Source organism: Rhyacophila brunnea, unplaced genomic scaffold (assembly GCF_057557595.1).
Source record: "Rhyacophila brunnea isolate RB1 unplaced genomic scaffold, BYU_Rbru_1.0 scaffold_2, whole genome shotgun sequence".
Taxonomy (NCBI): Eukaryota; Metazoa; Arthropoda; class Insecta; order Trichoptera; family Rhyacophilidae; genus Rhyacophila; species Rhyacophila brunnea.
In genome coordinates this window covers 14,400,700-14,420,836 of record NW_028232859.1, presented here as the reverse complement: position 1 = coordinate 14,420,836, position 20,137 = coordinate 14,400,700, and the positions used below count along the sequence as shown (strand labels likewise).

Sequence of the window (20,137 nt, the reverse complement as noted above, 5' to 3'; positions counted from 1 at the left end):
AATATAGTGGTCCACGCGGATAGGTTTATTCATTGAACACATAGGGATAAACACAGATTCAGCATGACTACGGTAAATTGTAGTTATTATAGAGCACATGATTGGTGCTAAAACACATTAAATTGGCGTGGGCTATGGGGCTTGATTACTTAAGGGCGTGTAACGTTTCTGATTTCCCAAACGCCCCAAAAGAAGTATATATAACTTCAAAAAGATGTATACATTTGTTTATAAGTAATAAATAATTTAAGTAGGCTGTTTCAAAGAAGACTTCTGTAAAATATTTCAAATGCGAGTTAGAATAGTTCTGCATTCAGCTTACAATTTGCAGGTGCACTGGTTTTGAAGATTTTATTGGAATTTTTAGCATATGCATTTGGACACTAAAAATTCACGGAGTTGAGAAACACGTGTATAAACAATGGTCATATTAATATACTCTATCATAGGCAGCTTTCTAATAATCTTTTTCCATTGTTATGCTTTATATTATTTATATTTATCTAAAAAGTAGATGCTTGGTGTCTTATTTAACAATAATTAAGCATACGGTTTGTAGTTTTAATTTTGATTCTCGCGCATTTTTGTGTTGGATGAACAAGACAATTTTTTTTTACCAGAATAATTTATGTAATTTTTTGACACTGCCATCTTTGTATTTTGTCTTGAAATTTTTCTTGAAGCTTTTAATGTCTCCTGATAGATAGTCCAATGTATCTACTCAATGTCTACAATAATACCTACTGTCCAAAATAATATTATAAATTATTTTAAATATTATATAAATGAATGTCTATCATAAATTAGGATTTTAAAAATTCATTAATTTTTTTAAAACCAAAATATGCAAAAGAGATGACAGAAGTTGTAGCTTCTAGCTTTTTTTTAAAAATCCACCTACTTATGTCACAATATTTTGTCACAAAATGTTATAATAAGGAAATTATGTGCAACGATTTCTTTTTTAAATATAAATACTAATGAAATATAATTTAATTATACATCACTTTATTTTTATAATAATTATGACAATAATTTTTTGAACATTTTTTTTTATTAATTTATGGATTATTAAAATATTTTTATAAACAAAAAGTTTTGTTTTATTTATCCTAGTCATTCTTTTTGGTATTGTTATGCACTAGGGTTTCAACAACCACCAGCTCGTGACCCATAAATGTTTAATCATACTAACCTACCATGTAACATAAAATCATTTGCAAATTGCATGTTGCAAATCTGTATCTGGATTGGAAAATTTGGAAGCACATTCATTACCGAACAGGCATTTTATGTCATGAGTTAGAAAGGGTACCCTTTCTTTTCAAAACATCCACAAAAATCTTTTTAGAAGACAGAGTGATGCATAAAATGTATTTGTATTTACTAGATAATAGATTTTCATTTGGTTTTGTTTTTATATCGCATGAATCTGAATATTTCTTTATTTAAAATTAATTATTTTATTATGCCAATCAGAGAAGTTCTAGAAAAAATCTTGTATCAAGTGTGATTCGAACATATGTCTTTCATTTGGCGGGTGGGTCCTTCAAACAAATTTAGCTATTAATTCAATTGAGTACCTAATGCGGATTTTCATTGCATTTGCAATTGATAAACCATTCAGATGTACTTAGTTTTCAATGCTGTTTGGTGTCTTTTGAGATCAGGTATATTCTTCAAAACCATAATATGGCTATACCACAATTTTGAAATACATTATTTTTACTGAATACTCAATGACAAACTATTAAAACAAATTAATGTAATGGTGCTGCCATCAGTTGCTAATGAAATTCATAGTTGACAACGACATTATAGAATAATGGGAAACAATTTGCAAAGCATGAAAACGATGCTATCAAATAGCAACTCCCAAACCACAGCACATTTGCTCTCATTGGGAGAAGTATCAGACGGCTAGTATTTCATTGAATTTTTATTTTCTCGATATTTTAACTATCATAAAACTTACATATTTTTCAATAATAATTAAGGTATGTGCAGCATCCACAGCATATGGACTGCACGCCTCTGTTAGTTTTGTTTAAAATATGGAAGACTTCAAGTGGTGCTGTGAGTAGAAATAATCCATCACTGTATAAGATAGAGTATAGGTATGTTTTATAACTTTGCACTTATGACTACACTGATACGCCTCTTTCCCTGATTACATTGCATAGAATTACATCAAATTATATTCACTTGTATTTATATAATATGTATTAATCAGTGGCGGCTCTAGCATATTTTAGTAAGTGGGGTCAGATGAGGTGAAATATCTAATACATATATACCTAATTAATATCAATCAAAACGTATAATACATTTTTATTATTAATTTGAATTATAACATTACTTGTATGTAAGTCATTTATTTTGTATAGTGGCTGTTGCTTTAGATTCTATGTCAATGTACTAAACCTATATTTCAATAAATAATCCACCTCATTCATCATACCTAGTATCAAATTTATTTTACAAACGTGAGATGAAAACTATCTACGTATTATACTTTACAATACTAATAAAGAGTATTAACCATTGATCAATGGTATTAACAAATAATATAATTTAAAACTTATTTAATAGATAGAAGACCGTTGATCACTGTTGTCTGACTGGCAAACTAAAGCGGTGTGTGACAGGACATGCCCCGACCGACAAGGTAATATAATAATAATATGTACCTACGTCAACTCGTACATAGGTACTCACATTTATGCAAGACTGAGTATTTTGAATCGCATCCCCGAACCAGCACCAATACATGTAGGGCTAAACGTGCATATAACGTGCTTAATGTTCTACACAGTTACGCAATAGAGAATTTTGAGAATCATAACTGACAATCGCATATAGCATCTCATAATATAAACATTTGATTTGAAAGGGTCCATCTCCCAAGTCCCCGCCACAGGGAACTATGTACTCAGAAATCTGTTCTCAGAAGTTCTGTGCTCCGCCAGTATCGTTGTTATCGCTATGTAGGTAGACTGTAGTGTAGTAGCATTTACAGGGTTGCGCCAAGAAACAAGAATCAAGGATGGGCAAACGGTACAAATAAAATATATAATTAATTTATACTTAACAAAATCAATGTATTGTGGCAGGCACGTGTAACATGAATATTTAATTGAATATTGATTATACAATGATGGGGGGCATCATCCCCATAGTCCCCGTAAGGTAGAGCCGCCCCTGGTAGTAATAATAAAATAAATAGACAATAAAACGTAAAAAAAATATTTTTTGAATATATTACATCCTAGAGCCAGAGTGCAAAGTTATGGAGCAAAATCTTTCCCAAAAGAGATTAGACCTAAGGGTGGGGAAGTAGCACCCTTTCGAATAAATATAAATTTTGAATTTTTGGAAGTCAGTACACCAGTGGCGAAGGGTGGTGGTAGGCTGTTAAGATCCGCCATAAAAAGTGCACATTAAACTTTGATAGTCATACGTATTTGTTTTTATTGAACTAAGACTACATTTGACAAATGGTATTGGTGAGTTTTTAAAAATCAATTAAACCCTGCCTAACCAAACCATACTAGTTTTGGTATATTTTGTGCAATGCGACAAAATTGTGCACACTTTTTTATTTGTTTTCATTGGATTAAGAATACATATTACACATATTGTTGGTTCATTTTTTTAAATTATTTAAGCCCTGCCTATACCAAACTATAATAGAAAAAAATATATTATTCGATCTATAAAATATTCAAAGTTATGTATGTTTTAATTGCATAATTTTAGATGTTTTATAAATAGACAAGTATTTTTTGACTATTATCTATTATGACTTTGTTTTCGCAAGATTTAATTGAATGTTAAAAACTCACCACACCATCTGTAAATTGTAGTTTTATTTCAATGAAAACAAAAACATATGACTAACAAAGTTTAATGTGCACTTCTTATGGCGGATCTTAACAGCCTACCTCCACCCTTCGCCACTGCAGTACACAGTACATTGTTTACAAAATAATGTACGTTTTGAAGTGCATTTAATTGAAGTTATACGGCCTTATTAGATTACATTCAACTTAATCCAACAAATCTCAATGTGGAAATGTTCCTCGCCCCTGGATTAGACAGGAGAATACAGAGCTCTTTGTATGTGTTACAACACTTGCATCTTGCTAGCGATTCCCGAATTTTTTTAGTATATAGAATAGATCTCTGCCATGGCAGCATCAGATGCTTTGCTTGTGAATGAAATGAAAATGGCAATCTTATGTTTATATTGAAGCTTTGGCTATATACTGATTAATAATGGTATTGTACCTCCTGCCAAATAAAAAAGGTTATTCTTAGTGGATATCTGAAAGAAAAAGAAAAAGCAATAATCATAGTACAAAAGATAGCGTTTGGAAATTACCGAATGGCGCACAATTTATAAAAAAATGTTAAAGAGGTGAAAAATAACTGCACTTCAGTTTTTTTACTGTCCATTTTTTTAAACTTATGAGATAAATTGCCTTTTCTTTGAATGACTTATGAATCAGTTAATTTTCTGGCGCCCTGTTATATAAAAAAATATATAACCACAAGAAATAATCTTTTTGCAAAAACACCCAGCGGGATTCGAACCTGCGCCCCCTGGGATTCTTTTAAATATTTATTTTTTTATTCAATGAAAAAAATATTAAAAATTTATAATAACAGATAAAAGACTTGTTTGTTAATTGTATAGATAATATTTGAATATTTTGCTCTAACTTTACGATTTGCCACCCTGTAGTAACTGCCTCACTTCGGCAGTAGGAAATGTAGGTATCTACTTTATATATTTCATCATAAGATTTGGTTTATGTAATTGATTAAAAATAGAAAAGTTTTAATAAAATCATTCAAAAAAGTGTTTTTTTCGAACATTTTCCGCCCACTGAATCCTACCGTCCGCTGTTTCGCACCGCCAACAGCCTCGTTGGCACGTCTCTGAGTGGACCTGTAAAATCTTATTTTAGATTTGTAATACTAAAATACAAAATAATGCAAGGTAATTGAATGTCTTCTCTGAGTTATGTATTTATAATGAAGACAATATTGTAAGTGCCTAAGTAGTTTTTTTTATTACCTCAAATATGTTGCGTAAGAAGAAGGGTTTCTTCGACATCTTTGACTTTTCTGTATTCTTAGGTAGGCTCGTATTTTTAAGTAGGTACATTATATTCATTGATCTTGAATTAAAAAAATTAAAAGTCTTCGTCGAATTACAAAAGCTTTTAGTAAGCTTTGACTAGTTTCAAATGATTTAGAGCATATTAAATATTTACGGAATAACTATTTCTGATTAATATTTTACGATATTTTTTAAATTTGGGAGCCATTTTCAGTTTTGGAACTATTCTTCTTGCGCGGACTCAAGAGTACCGGAAAATCCGCCTCCGCGTATATTAATTAACATTTACTTATCTTAGTTATAAAATCATACTTCCCGTGTTCTTTGAAATCGGAATCTCTACTTGTCAGAATGTTAAACATTTCTACAGTTTCAGAATTTTCATAATCTTCCTGCACCTACAATGTTTATCATTGTAATAATAAAAAAATATATTTACTCCATAGGTAGACTTGAAACTTTCGTTTTTCCTCGATTATTATTAAAAGTTCGTTGTGTGGGGCCAGCTGTCTGGAACGAAATTATAATTGGACTCATTACTCTAATGACATCGGGGAATCGCGAAAGTCATTCATAATGCAATGTCTACATTCACGGATTTTTAAATATTTTTTTAGTACCCACACACAAGTAGCAAGAGTAAGTGTCGAGGGAATACCTTCTTTCTGTCGTATTCGTTATCAGACGTCGGCAGTAATTTGTTGGAGCGTTGGAGCGGAGTTCGGAGCAGGAGCACGGAGCAATGGAGCAATAAGGTTTTACCCGGAGCAGAAGCGGAACCGGAGCATCAACAATGTGTAGTGCTCCACTACTCCGGATGTTTTTTTATTATTATTAAATTGTCGTCCTAAAATCCAATGAAGATATTATATTTGACACTTTGCAACACTAGAATTATTTGAAATACTGCAACACTGCCGAGTGATAAATAACCTCACTTTTTTGACAGAAGAGGCAGATAATAACGACGATTTGCTGTCGGTATTGTTTAATATAATAATTAATAATGAAAAGGACGAGTAATATACCTTATTTCAAAACTACTTATTTTTGTAACGTTTGTATACATATTACCAATATAAATATTTTTACCCAGAGCGGAGCTGGAGCAAGTATTAGGTCCCGCAGCAGAGCAACTCAAAAAAGGGTCCGCTCCAACCCTCTGGTCCGAATAATCTCTCGGAATCATCATCTAAGATGTTATTCTTGCAGCAGCGTCTCGCTTACCAGAAATATTCCATTGAATAATGCCAGTGACGTCCCGTGGGGGAAGGCAGGCCATGCGCTGCATAGGGGCAGCACATTATAAAGGGCGGCGAATGAAAGAACTAATACAAATATTACAACTTTTGAGAGCAGTGGTAGTTTTCGATGAGGCAGACCATGCGGTCGATTCATTAGAGAGTGTCGGCATCTTAGTTTTTAAATAATTAAAGCATAACGCTTCCTAACAACATAGCTATTATTGTATTGTTACGCACAGTATTGTAATACCGGTTAATTGAAAAATTGGTGTTCCTCCAAACCTGTCAGCGCCACAGACATCCACGTATCTAACATCACCACTTTTGAAAGGAGGTTCCGTGGAAATGCTCTAAATCTCACTAGCTGGTGTATGTCGGTAGGTGTAGGTATGTCAATTTAAAGATTTTTGGTTTATTTGTCCGTTTAAAAATAGCTGAAAATAAAGAAAATAGTTAAGTAGGTAGGTACCTAAAAAAACTGCACGCAATTTAAAATTAAAAATGCAAAGGGACGGCACTTTGCTTAGGGACATCACTGGTTGAAATATCTTCGCGACTATTATACAGTGGACGTATTTAGGCTCATAGGCGTAAAGACTTTTTAAAGGCGTCCTAAAATAATTAATACCAATATTTTTGTGAATAGTGTGATGTATCAGTTCACTGTTCTTCAGTTTTTTAAATGTGGAATCAAATTAGACCTCATTTCCCTTTAAATGTTGAGTTTTGACCGATATCATTTTGTTCGTTATTACGGCCGAAAACCCAATATTTTTATTTTCGACCATGTCCGATCCTAATAGGATCATATGGGCCTCCACAGGGTAGAGGTTTGTATTAACAGATTTTGTTTATTACGAGAAATGGATGTCAGCCACTTGCTCAACCTATTAGGTCCATACCCTGACTCACACAAACCCAATATTGTTGAGGTAAATTGTTGCAAATAATGTAACCAGGAATTTAATCACTGAGGAAAGGATAATGATCCTTGACCGACATCATCAAAATTTCATCTTTAAAAAGTACGTTTTATCGCAAGACAGTTCGATCAGACTATCTTTCTCTGTTTACTTAAAGTTAGCTGAAGATTGGGCCCTTGAGTCTGAACTCTGAATCCATTGTGAACAAAACTTAAGAAAATGTTGCAAAAAACGATCATCCATGGAGTAGTCTCAATATAGAGCTGAATCCTGGACCGAATCGATAGCGATTGTCAGGCTAAAATGGAAGTGTTTTATTTGCGACTTAACGGCCCACATGCTCAGCGTAGGTCAAAATGGAGCTTTTATGGTATTTTCAGAGCATAACCCTGGACATTCCTTAAACGTTGTAGATAATCTATTTATATAATTTTGAAGCCTTATTATCCTTTATATTTATTTTAAACATTTAATGACTGCATAAAGTATTTTTATTACATAAAATAGTATCCTTTTAAACCTCTCGCTCTAATGTTTTAGAATATAGTTATATTTCAGCACATCCATGCGCTTTAGATTTATTAATTTTTAAACGCATTTAAAAAACCATTAGTAAAATTAATGTTAATATTATATAGTGACATATTTACGATAAAAAAATATATTTTATAATCTTTGTGATCCCAAATTTGACAAGAATTATGCATTTTATTATTCTAAAGATACTGATTATAAGCTATGTCTTTGACCATTCAAAGGTGATAAACATATTACAAATTTTGCTTTATAATAATTATTGACGTACTTTTTTGAAATACGCCATTTCTATTGGCATTTCCCAGTGGCTAAGCTACAACATACGGCTGTAGCCATAAATTAACAAACGATAAATGAAGTAGGGAGTAAGATAATGTTAACGCGCGAGTTTGAACATGTACCTAACTGAAAAAAATATTTTTTTAAAAGCAGTGTGCAGTCATCAAATGTTTAAAATAAATATAAAGGATAATAAGGCTTCAAAATTATATAAATAGATTATCTACAACGTTTAAGGAATGTCCAGGGTTATGCTTTGAAAATACCATAAAAGCTCCATTTTGACCTACGCTGAGCATGTGGGCCCTTAATAATAGAAACGAGGAAAATCATCATCGAAGAAAATAAGTATCCAAGTATTTTGAAAAGAAAAACAAACGAGTCTCATTCCGCGGTAAATGCATTTTAGAAAAAACCCGCCAATGTATGTGAGAGTAGGTATTTATATCACCTGCGGATGGTACTACAAAATGTTTTCTCTTTTTATTAAAAAAAATACGCTATTATGTTTTTACGGCAAAAAACAAAATTTTGTAGGTATTTATTTTTTAAATTATGCGCAATTTAGAATATTATGTACGAGAGATGGCATTTAAAAAGAATGATAGCAATCAGTATTATTGGCAACTCACGAGAGTCGTAAGCATTTTTCTTGCCGTATGTTAGAATGTTGGATGACGATAATATTATTTATATGTTTATCGAATGAAACAATCTGGAGTCACTATCTATAAAAAGGTAGATTAAAAATAATATAGGAAATAGAATTTATTAAAAGTGAAAGAAATTTTCTAATGTTTAGAAATGTCAAACATTTTTTGATTTCCGTTATGAGATAATTTCATTTTCGAGTGGGTACCTAATGCATGTTTTTAACAATAATAACTTGAATTTCAATATTTTTTTACACTAAATTTACTTTACACTTACATACTGTTACTGCATCATCATCATCATTCATTTTCTGGCACTACAACCCTTGGCGGGTCTTGGCCTCCTTCAAAAATTTCCTCCATCCTGAACGATCCAGTGCTCTCCAGTTGCTTTGACAGAGCATTCTTAAATTTCCCGTTGCGCAGTCCAGCCATCTCTATTTCGGCTGTCCAGATCTTTCTTCTCTTGCCTTCGGGGGGTTGTGTACATAGCCCGCCTTGCTGGTGTATCCTCCCGCATTCTATGCACGTGACCAGTCTCTGCATTTTCATATGCCAAGTGATCTTTTCGCCCCTATAAAGTGTGCACAGCCTTTCAATATACCTTGACCTCCAAATGCCACTTTCTTGAATAGCCTCAAAGATTCTTCTCAAAACTCTCCTCTCAAAGATATATAGCTCTCTCATCCTGTTAACTGAGTGCCTAGCATTTTGATCCATATGTTAATACTGAACGCAAGAGAGTTTTATATAATGTTTTTTTGGTTTTCCTTGATTGTGCCTTGTCCTTTAGAAGAGTGCTTCTCAAACATTTTCATACCACGGCCCCTAAAATCAGATTAAAAAACCCAAGGCTCCCCTCCTCAAAAATTTTAGTCTTTAGTGACTAACAGTACTATATTTACCATTCGTTATTATTATGGGTACATTTTTATTAAAAATAATACTTGCTTGTAAGGTAAAAATTAATAATAAAAAAAATAATTGAACAAAAATAAACTTGAAAAAACAATTTAATGAGAGGGATATCCGGTACAATGTTTGAAATGCAGGGTTTGCTCCAAAGTCTCTGTTGCAAGACATGATCTATGCTTATTTTTTATTACTAGTTATAATGAAAATGCTGTTTTGCATAGGCATGTTGTCGCAAAAGGAATTATGATTAACAATGCTGCTTTTGCGATTGATGGATATTTTTGCTGTTGCCCTATCCAAAATTCTTTCATTAAATTCGACTTCAAGGGAATTATCTGATCTAATATCAATCAATTCTTCTTGAGCTGCCCACGTTATGTAATCACATTTTAAGGATTTAGCAAATAGTGTTCGTATCCAATTCTACTTTGGTTTTCATTTAAGTTTGGGAAATATTATCGTCCAATGATCACGTTTATATGATTTTCTTTTTAAATGCTGAAATATTTCACGGCTCCCTAGCAGGAGCTCTACGGCCCCCTGGGAGGCCGCGCCTCCCAGTTTGAGAAGTACTGCTTTAGAAGCATTTGGAGACTAAAATAGCACCTGTGTTATTACGAAGTTATGTATTACTTCGTACAATAGTATATTATGCATATTGTGAGATTTTTGAAAACAATGTGGGCATTGTATGTGTTTATTTTATAATCATCTATGGGCATGATACGTACATATCTAAATAATACGAAATTGAAAACGTTGTTTTAATAGGCGAAATGTGGAAGTTAATTATAAATTCGTAAACGACGTATTGTTTTCATTTCACGCGCTATTATTGCTAGACAAATGATTATCAAGATAACGCGTCGCTTGGCACAACTGTCGCATCAATTTCTAATGAAACTTCGACAAATTGTTGTTTCGTAATATGTTTTTTTCTTCAAGAAAGTGCAATGTCTTTCACGCTAATAAACACAGCCATAACAATACGTTAAGACGGGGTGGGGCATTCAGTTGGAAAATTGTTTACTGAAGTTCATTACGATAACTGTGTTAATTTAGTAAAACTGAAAAAAATAAATGGCACTGAAAAGTGACAGACTATAATATTATTCTCTACCGTTTATATCATATAGGTATTAAATAAAAATAGGGGCAAGGACTCGGCTTTCTCATACAACTGAGTGAAGCAGGCCAACAATAGCCGACAACTTACGAGAAATAGCGATGCGATAAAAAAAAATTCAGGGCATCACGGAGGATTTACTTTGGTCATTATAACTAAACATTTAATATAATGTTCACGTAGAAATTTTGCCGCAACTTGATTACCAGCCCGCCTCATCATACTTTTTCACCATACTAGCCTGCTTCACCATACTTTCATAAATAACCTGCCGCCCCTATTTTTGTATGTATCAATCAGGGACGATAATAAAAAAAACTGAGAAGAAGCCAGTCAACGTCTTATGCATATCCACAAGAAAAAATCTTTTTTAGAAAAAAATACGACACCCGACTGGTGTAACCGCTAGATTTTTAACGCTTTTACAGTTAAACTACGGGCATCCTAATTAATTACGACCGTTTTAACTAGTAGTTCTTACTTAAAATGCTTATAGTGGTCAATGACCTCGGGCCTCGTCATCAATATTTCAACATTGTAATAAGTAGCAAGTCATTTAAACTATCGCACAATCGTCGCATGTACAGTCAGCATATTCTACACGCGTGTGCAATAATTCAGAGGCCATCAAATTTCTCAATAGCAAACTTCATCAACAATGATTTGCAATTTACCGAATATTTATGTATACACTTAGCGGGTCATAGTTGATGAGTGGCTTTGTCAAAATACCTATAAGTATCAATCATAATCTCCGTCTGATAAGTAAACTTCGTGTAAGTTGCTTCTGTCCCACGAGTTCGGACCTCGGGACAATATCATAACATAAGTATTGTAACATAACGCTCACTTGTAACATACTCTTGTAGGTACCGACTGTTTACGCTGCAAATACAACTCGCTCCTGCATCCATCGGAGCAATCACCACCAAATCTCGACTTCTCATCTCTCCTCCTGACGACTCTCCATCTACACTTACTGGTCATCCCCAATCACGGCGGTCTCGTCCGTCAACAACGAGACTCCCCAAATGATTATCAAATGAGATGTTTTCAAATTATGTATGTTCAATATGTAGAATGTTACATTCTGAAATCTTGTGAATTATTCGTTGAATAATAAAAAAAGAAATAGCTTATTAGGTACCTATGGATCTGTTTGAAATATAATAATATCGTATATAATAATATTGTCAAAAAAATCTCCCATCCCAAAAGACGACGTTATTTTACCACGTTTTTATTAGCTCGTATTCATGTTTGTCTGGTACAGATTTTTTCTTGTTTGTCCAAGATGTTTAACTAACTTCCCGACTAGCTAGACATTTGAAGCTTTTAGAATATATCAGAACACGACGACAATGCATTCTTTTAATACTTTTGGCCATCTTTAAGCATAATTGAATTCATTTTCGTTCGTTAAAAGTAATATTTACTACTCACTATTATTGGTTGCTAAGTGGGTCCATGCAATTAATTATTAATATATACGTGCGTTAATATGGAAATCAATATGAAATGTCAAAATGACATTTCTGTATTTTATAATATTTATTCAGTATTTCTATAAAGTGCAATAAAAAGTTTTTATTAATACATAATATAATTGTCAAGTTTATATGATTCAACAGAAAATTTAAAAACGTGGTAGATATATAAAAAGTTCTTTTTATCTTGTAATATTTATTTTCTCTTTTTATAGAGAAATGACTGTAGTCGTAAAGTAGTTTTCAAACTCAACGACCCAGATGTAATTTATTGTATTTTCTTTTTTACGCGTTCACGTGCAAATGTTAAAAGTGTTTGTTTTACAAGATGTTGGCACGAAAGTGAATGCGAGTTGCTCGCTAAATGTCGAGTTTTTTTAATATAGCAACGTGATAATTACCTATTGGCACAACAATGTGTGTAGGTAATATTACATTTTTGAGTATAGACAATTTCATTGCTTACCATTGTGTTTGTTGAGTTATCCGTAAACAGTTTTAAAAGTTAGCACACACTATTTTGTTACTTTGGTACTTAACAATTAAACGGAAATGGGTTGGTTACATAGATTGAAGGAGAGACAGTGCATTGATAGATTGAAGTGTTAGTTATTAGTAGTTAGTGAAACGTCCGAAAGGTAAACTTAGAGGCAGCTGGCTTGATGAAACAGCAAAGTTCTGCGGTTGTATGTGACATCACTACAAACGTGGTCGAGAGGAGTGGAATCAGATTTTACAGGTCATAATCTAGCAATGGAATAAATTTAAATTTGCAATAGTGACATAATAATTACAAAAATAAATTATTATGATAACTAGAAACATTATTTTTCGACATATTGAGTGGACAAGTAGTAGACATTCTAATCGCGGACTTAACACAAGTAAATTTTCCCCCAAACTCTGATAGGTTAAAACTTAAAACATAATATGAATAATTCTGAAACACATTAAAACATTACTAATAAGAAAAAAAACTATACGCGCCTAGCGAGACTCGTATCTATCGAATTTCGGCCAATGTGTTCAAATAAAAAGGATATCAATTTACAGACATTTTAATTTTGAGTAAAAATCGATGTTTTTTTAAAATAAATATAAGAACCTTCTAACTATGAATTTAATAAAAATATTTTGTGTGCGTTAGGTAAATCTTAATTAACTAAATTTTAATAATATTTAAACATCACCACAAAATATTATTATGTAATAATAAAATGGGATCCTTTACTGAATTCACATTTTTGTAACGTTCTTTATTAAATAAAAATATTTTTAGTTTTAATGTTTTTTTGATAGTGATAGATAATGATTTATTAATTAAATAATTTTAAAACGTATATATTCAAAAAAATCTCACACTGAAAGCTTCGTATTTTTTCGATAGTGGTTTAAATTTAAATTGTAAAAAATCTTAGTTTTCTACTACTTCAATTTTAATAGTTTTTGGCGTCTTGAATGTCTTACTGCATAGTGCTGCTTAGGCGGCCCTCGTAGTCCAGTGCGTAATGCTCTGGTATTTCATCCGGGGGCTCCGGGTTCGATCCCGATGAGGTTACTTTATATTTATGTGATTTTCTGAAAGTCTGGGTTAGTTTTTTTTAATTTCTATTATTAATTAGACTACTGTCATTCGTCATTCGGCCTCATGACCTGTTGTAGTGGTAAAAATAATATATATATAGTATGTCTAATATAAGTCGCTTCATAAGAATGCTTCGTATTTCTTGGACAGAGCATAGGATGAACCAGTCAATCATCCAGAGACTGAAGATAAAAAAAATGGCTCTCGATGATATGTCTGAGAAGAATTCTGCAGTTTTTTGGACATATTGTCAGGGGCGGACCGAACAACCTGAAGAGACTGGTAGTTTTGGGTGGCCTCCAGGGAAGGCGAAGCAGAGGAAGAGCGTCTGCGCGCTGGAGCGACCAAGTTAAATAGCTGACTGGGGGGCACCATCCATTCTGCCCTGAGAGAAGTTGAAGATCGAGATGGATGGAAAGTCTTGGTCGCTCAAAGGATGGCGAAATTCAAATGCGGTCACGATCCTCAGCCATGAGTGTACGACCACGAAGAGAAGATAAATCGCTAATAATCATTGATATACCTTATATAATTATATCGATGCTAATAATGATTTAAATGAAATAGTAAAAAACTTAGATTAAAATATTTATTTATGCAAAAATCACATAAAACCTAATGCCGGAATTTCGGTATTGTAATATTTGAAATCCTGGAGTTTAGGGGTTAAGAAATTAAGCGGGATCCCGAGATTGTACCCTACTAAATAGGGTTATTTAAAATCGTCGTTGAACGATGGTAACCTTCGTGAAAATAACTCAATATACAAAAAAAGGATCCTATAAGAAAAGTCGCCTCAATAAAGTGCCTATCTGTTAGGATTTGTTCTCTTCCCAATGCGCGCAATGTCGCAGTCTTCGCTATCTTCTGGGAAGACATTATTATTATTTATTTCCTCGGACGGGTGTTTGCCGATATCTCCTTGTTCCCACGACACGTCAAATGGGACGGAAGAGTGGAAGTATCTGGGTCACGACCCTCGCCGTGAAAGCCTCGAACCCGCCGCACTTCCGCCGGAAACCGTAGCCCTGCGACGTCAACAACTTCCTGTGACGTATTTCGATACCCGACCAATTAACGTTCGACTGTATCGGTGATAGGTACTTAGAAATATAATGTTGTCATATTATCATCAAATCATAGTATTAATAATACGATTTTAGCTAATTTGATTTAATATTTTACCAATCAGTACAGTAAGAGATTACGCTACTAAGTAATTGAAAAATTTTCGTTGGTTATGGTAAATAAACAATAAAACATGTTTTTTACATTTCGTAAATGTATTTTCATTTGATATTTTTGTGATTGTTATATATGATTGTTATAGTGATTTATATAATATACCTATAAATATGATAAAACTACTTTTTTATTTGTTACGTTTACACGTGTTAATCTCAGCTTAGCAATAAATGAAACATTTACAAATCAGTGAAGGAATGCGTTAATTTTGTAATGAATGAATCTGCAATGCAAAATAACTTACACTTAATTTGATTATTATACTAACTGGTCATTTTTCATGATCATTTTCATAATTTAGTTTCTATTTGATAGAATAATGTTTTTTTCAAAATGTATGGTAGCAATTTTATGTTTTCAAGAAAGAGTTACCTAGGTACTTTGTTAAATATTTTATTCAAAAGATATGTCATAAAAGTATGTATTTATACGATCAGATATTGTGTTTGTAAAAATATTTTATTAAATTTAATACAGATACTAAATAAAATACAAACAAAACTACTTAGTGTTAGTTGATAAAACTGATTGTTTAGTTTTGTTTTAATTAGGCAGTCAAATTAAATTTAGATTGAAATGGTAATGATACCATTTTCTTTGATTGATCATTGGAATAATCTTGTATTAATAAAAATAAAACAGTAGGTATGCAATATTTAATTTACATAATTCAATAATGCTCAGGAGCAGTTGCATAAGGGCACACATGCTTACCTAGAGTTTCTGTTTTTTCATTTAAAGTTGAACTATGACATTGAATACTAGGTATGATTTTTAAAGTGAAAGTGATATTATGTTACATCTCTTTTACGCATGCTAATATGATTAAAAAGTTATTCTTTCTCTTTCTGTCACATTCGAATTTGATTACCGAAGTTTAAACATTTACTATGCGTATTAGCTGACGTGCTTCGTCGTTTACAAATTATAATATAAATTTAAAAAATATATGTATTTATAATATTAAATATATTTTATAATGTACACAGATTTTTTTAACAACTATATTATATATACTTTTATTTATTTGTCGCATATTTAAAATGTTCTTGCTATATTAAAATCTTTTTTTTAGCCGGCCAAATAAATCCGTATTTTTGGCCATAGACTAATATAAAAATCTCTGCTGTCAAATATTATGTTTGCAAATTGCAAGGTACCTAAAACAATTGTGTTTTATATCAGGAATAAGAAACACTATCTGTAAGTACAATATTATGTTATTTATTACTATCGTAGTATTCTGTGTGTTTTGCATATATTATTCAAGTGTTTATTTATTGTTTTCTTAGTCTATACATACTTTCAATGTTTCATAATTCCGACGTAATACAATCCTTTTTTTGAGGTTAGTTACATTCATTCCAGAATTATATAAAACCTGTGATTTCATATATATTTGTTTGATATAATCTAAGGCGTTCTAGTTGTTATTAAACATGTTACCTACCTGATTACTTTATTTTAGTTAATCAATCTTTTTTGATGCTTTGTATTATCACTAATCCGTTTTAATTACCACTCTTCAAACAGTCGCCAACTATAAAAGATTAAAAATCACACTATTAACAGTTCCTATGTTATGTTTTTTGCAGATGGAGAAAATGTCTACCGTGATCTTTGCTTGTCGACGGTTTCATATGAATAAGATGGAATGAAATAAATCTTTTAATTAATAATGAAATAAATCCAACTTTCGGCGTACGATTCGAACATGGCGTGATTTATGACGTCGACCATCAAGCATATACACCCATTTTATAGATTTAATAGTACAATTACACAAGGTAAATATAAAGTGACTAATGTTTAAAAAATAAAACATTTTTGCACTAAATTTATTATCGATAATGATATAAAAGTTGCTATTTTGATTCGTAATATAAAATATAATATAATTGAGGCGCCGAGCGCCAAAGGAGCTCAAGCGCCATTTAACAAAAGTGCTACAAAATGGCCGACAAGTTTTCAGTGAATTTATTTTTTTAATTTTAAACTCGAATGTTGAAATGGACAATTATTTTCTAAGCAAAGCAAATTTAAAAAAATCAAAGTATTATTTGCAATAACATTTAATGAAAAATATCTATTGGATTCCAAAAAAAATGGTGTTTGAGCCCCTTTGGCATATAGAAAAATGAAAAAAGGTGGCACTTGATACTTTTTTTTGTTGCATAAGCTTCTGTGGCATTAACATTTTCAAACTCAAATAATGGCATTAATTTAAAAAAATAAATCATTTAAAAAAAATGTTTTAATGTAAGGGTTTGAATAGCAATAAAGAAACATTTTGATATAAACAAATTTTATTATGCCAAATAAACACTGAAAAAATGGTCAAATTTGTTATGATTGTTACATGAGTTTGTTTGGCATAAAATTTGCCTTATAATATTAAATACATTTTTGCCATTACAGCAATGATTTCAAAGCTTTTGGATGGTTTTTTTGTAATAACCGTCTATATACCCAATATTATTAATAATACTAAATCAAATCGTTACTCCAAACTGGCCAAAATAACAAAATCATTATTCAAATTTAACACCATCATTTTTTCTCGAGGATTCGGGTGATTTTTTAAATACTTTTTTTAGTGTATATCTTTCGTAATTACATATAAAATAAGAAGAAATTAGAAATAAGAGTTATTTTCCTTTATGGAAGTTAAGGTTTAGTGGACATAATTACTAAAATGAAGTTAATAACCATATTTCAAAAGTAATCTAAAATATTTTAAACAACAGCGTATGTGAAAGAAAAACAGATAAAACATGTTAAACTTACCATGATTTTCCTCGTTTACAGGTTTAACACACATCGAAACTATTTTTCTAATCCTTCTTGAGCTCATTTTTAGTTTTTTTCACTGTTGAGAACTATATTCAATAAAACAAATCTGACAGCTGTTTTGGTCTCGCGCTCTCCATAGAATATTGGCGGATAAGCTTCTGTGGCGTGTCGACATAACGACCAAAACAATTATGCCACATAAAATAAATCTCTATTGTAAAATATCTATAATTATTTGAGCGATAAGACTTTGTGGCATGATACATATCGATTTATAGAAAAAACCTACATTCAAATGTCAAAAATCGTAAAGTTGGCGCTTAAGCTCCTTTGGCACTCGGCGCCTCAATTATGCATATCAGTTACTTGTATCATATTAGGTATGTCATTTGGTAGAGCTTACTCTCCAAGTCTTGTCTTTTTCAGCCTCAATATCACTTTGATATTAGAAAAATTGTCTTTCCAACACCAATGAAAGGTGCATGTATCTATACACACACATTTCAAAGGCTTTAAGTTTTCTAGATGCTGTATATTACTTCTTCTCTTCGGCTATATCCGCATCTTAGTTGCAGCATATGGATACAATGCGGCGCCTCCAAGAATCTCTGTCACTTTAGTTTTTTTGCATCGTTCCAGGTCATACTAGCAGCCCGTAACTCTGCCAGATATGCTATATAGATAGTGTTTAGCGGCCATCCAGAACGCCGGAATCCGGTTGGCTTGAAGAACAGGCAAACCAGATTGGGATTCTCTTCAGGCACCCGCAGCACGTGGCCGGGCCAGGTACAAAGTTGCGTATTCACTCTCAGCGTGATGGGAGGCTATTTGGTGCGTTCTTTTATCTCCCGTTACTTCTAAAATTACCGCACACCCAGTATCCGTCGTAAACATCTGTTCTCGAAGCTCAGTATACGGTTGCTCGGAGCCTTTGTAAGGTGCCATGACATAAAAACTAGTAAGATATTCAAAATAACTGCTAGAATGAATACATTGTTGAAAGGAAATGAAAACTGATAATATGATATATCAATTAATTTGTCCATCTGAAGTTGTAGATAACAGTTAATAATTATGTGTTATACCAGTAATTAAATGCTGACTTCAAATGAAAATTGACAATTAAATATTGAAATAATATATTACCAGTTTTGATTTTTTTAAGTACTATACTATATCCATGGTTCATATTACAATGTCATAGTAAAACTTAGAAGAATAAAATATGTCGCAAGACGAAATCAATCTTGGGGTTTTAATATAAGTTAAGGTGACGCATCAGTGAAACGCCAAATAATTTTCAACTGTACGGGCGACGAAATTTTGGACTCGCTGCCATTCACTGAGAGAATATTGATCCAGGAACACGTCACTTTGCTGCGTGATGGCGACGGGTCAATTAATTCTAAAATCGTGTAAAGATGACTAAAAACGTTACACATTTACTTTAAAAAGAAAACATGTCAATGAATATATTATTATTGTTACTAATAGAACAATAAACAGAACATAAAATGGACGTATGTTGGATTTATATGACAATTAATATTTCGTTTGACAGGCGTCATTTTCACCCGCCACCCGCAATCCGCGCATCGCCTAGCGACGATCTTTTTAGACCGTGCCTCAACTAATGCATGGCCTTAAATAAATAGTACACAGCTAATTTGTTATTACTTTGAATACATGCCATGTCTTTACATCAATAAAAAACAGAAAAACAATTTAATAATGTATAAATATTTATATAAGACTTAACAACGGCTGACATCTACTTAGACACGATAAGCTCCATTTAATTTCCTCTTATTTTAAAATTCACCAAGATATATCCTAATAAGTAGGTAAGTATATTACATTTGTACATATAATAAGTAAATCAAGTACTTAACATAAATAATTATACTGTAAAATTAAATTACAATTGAAGAAGTATATATGGACCCCACAGAGTAATTAACAATATAATAATTTATATAATTATATCGGGTATATACTATATTGACACATTTTAATGAAGTCTATTTTTCTTGGTACCTACGTTCAATGATAAATGTTGTTTTATATTGTAACATAAACAATGGTAATATGCATTGATCTTTCTGATTTTTAAACTGTGATATCTATTTTATATATCTATTGATTTCTATGTGTATAATTGATACATTATTTATTTCAAATACAATACAATACAATTTAAAAACTAACAGTAAATAATATAG

General features: G+C 32.0%; 1 long non-coding RNA gene across 1 annotated transcript; it reads left to right on the top strand.

Annotated features, from left to right (window-relative positions):
- Positions 1 to 16,084: 16,084 nt before the first annotated feature.
- Positions 16,085 to 19,160, top strand: LOC147071899 (uncharacterized). The gene is made up of 2 exons (XR_015070584.1): positions 16,085 to 16,909; positions 18,555 to 19,160. It is a non-coding gene; the product is annotated as an uncharacterized LOC147071899 (long non-coding RNA).
- The last annotated feature ends 977 nt before the right edge of the window (positions 19,161 to 20,137 follow it).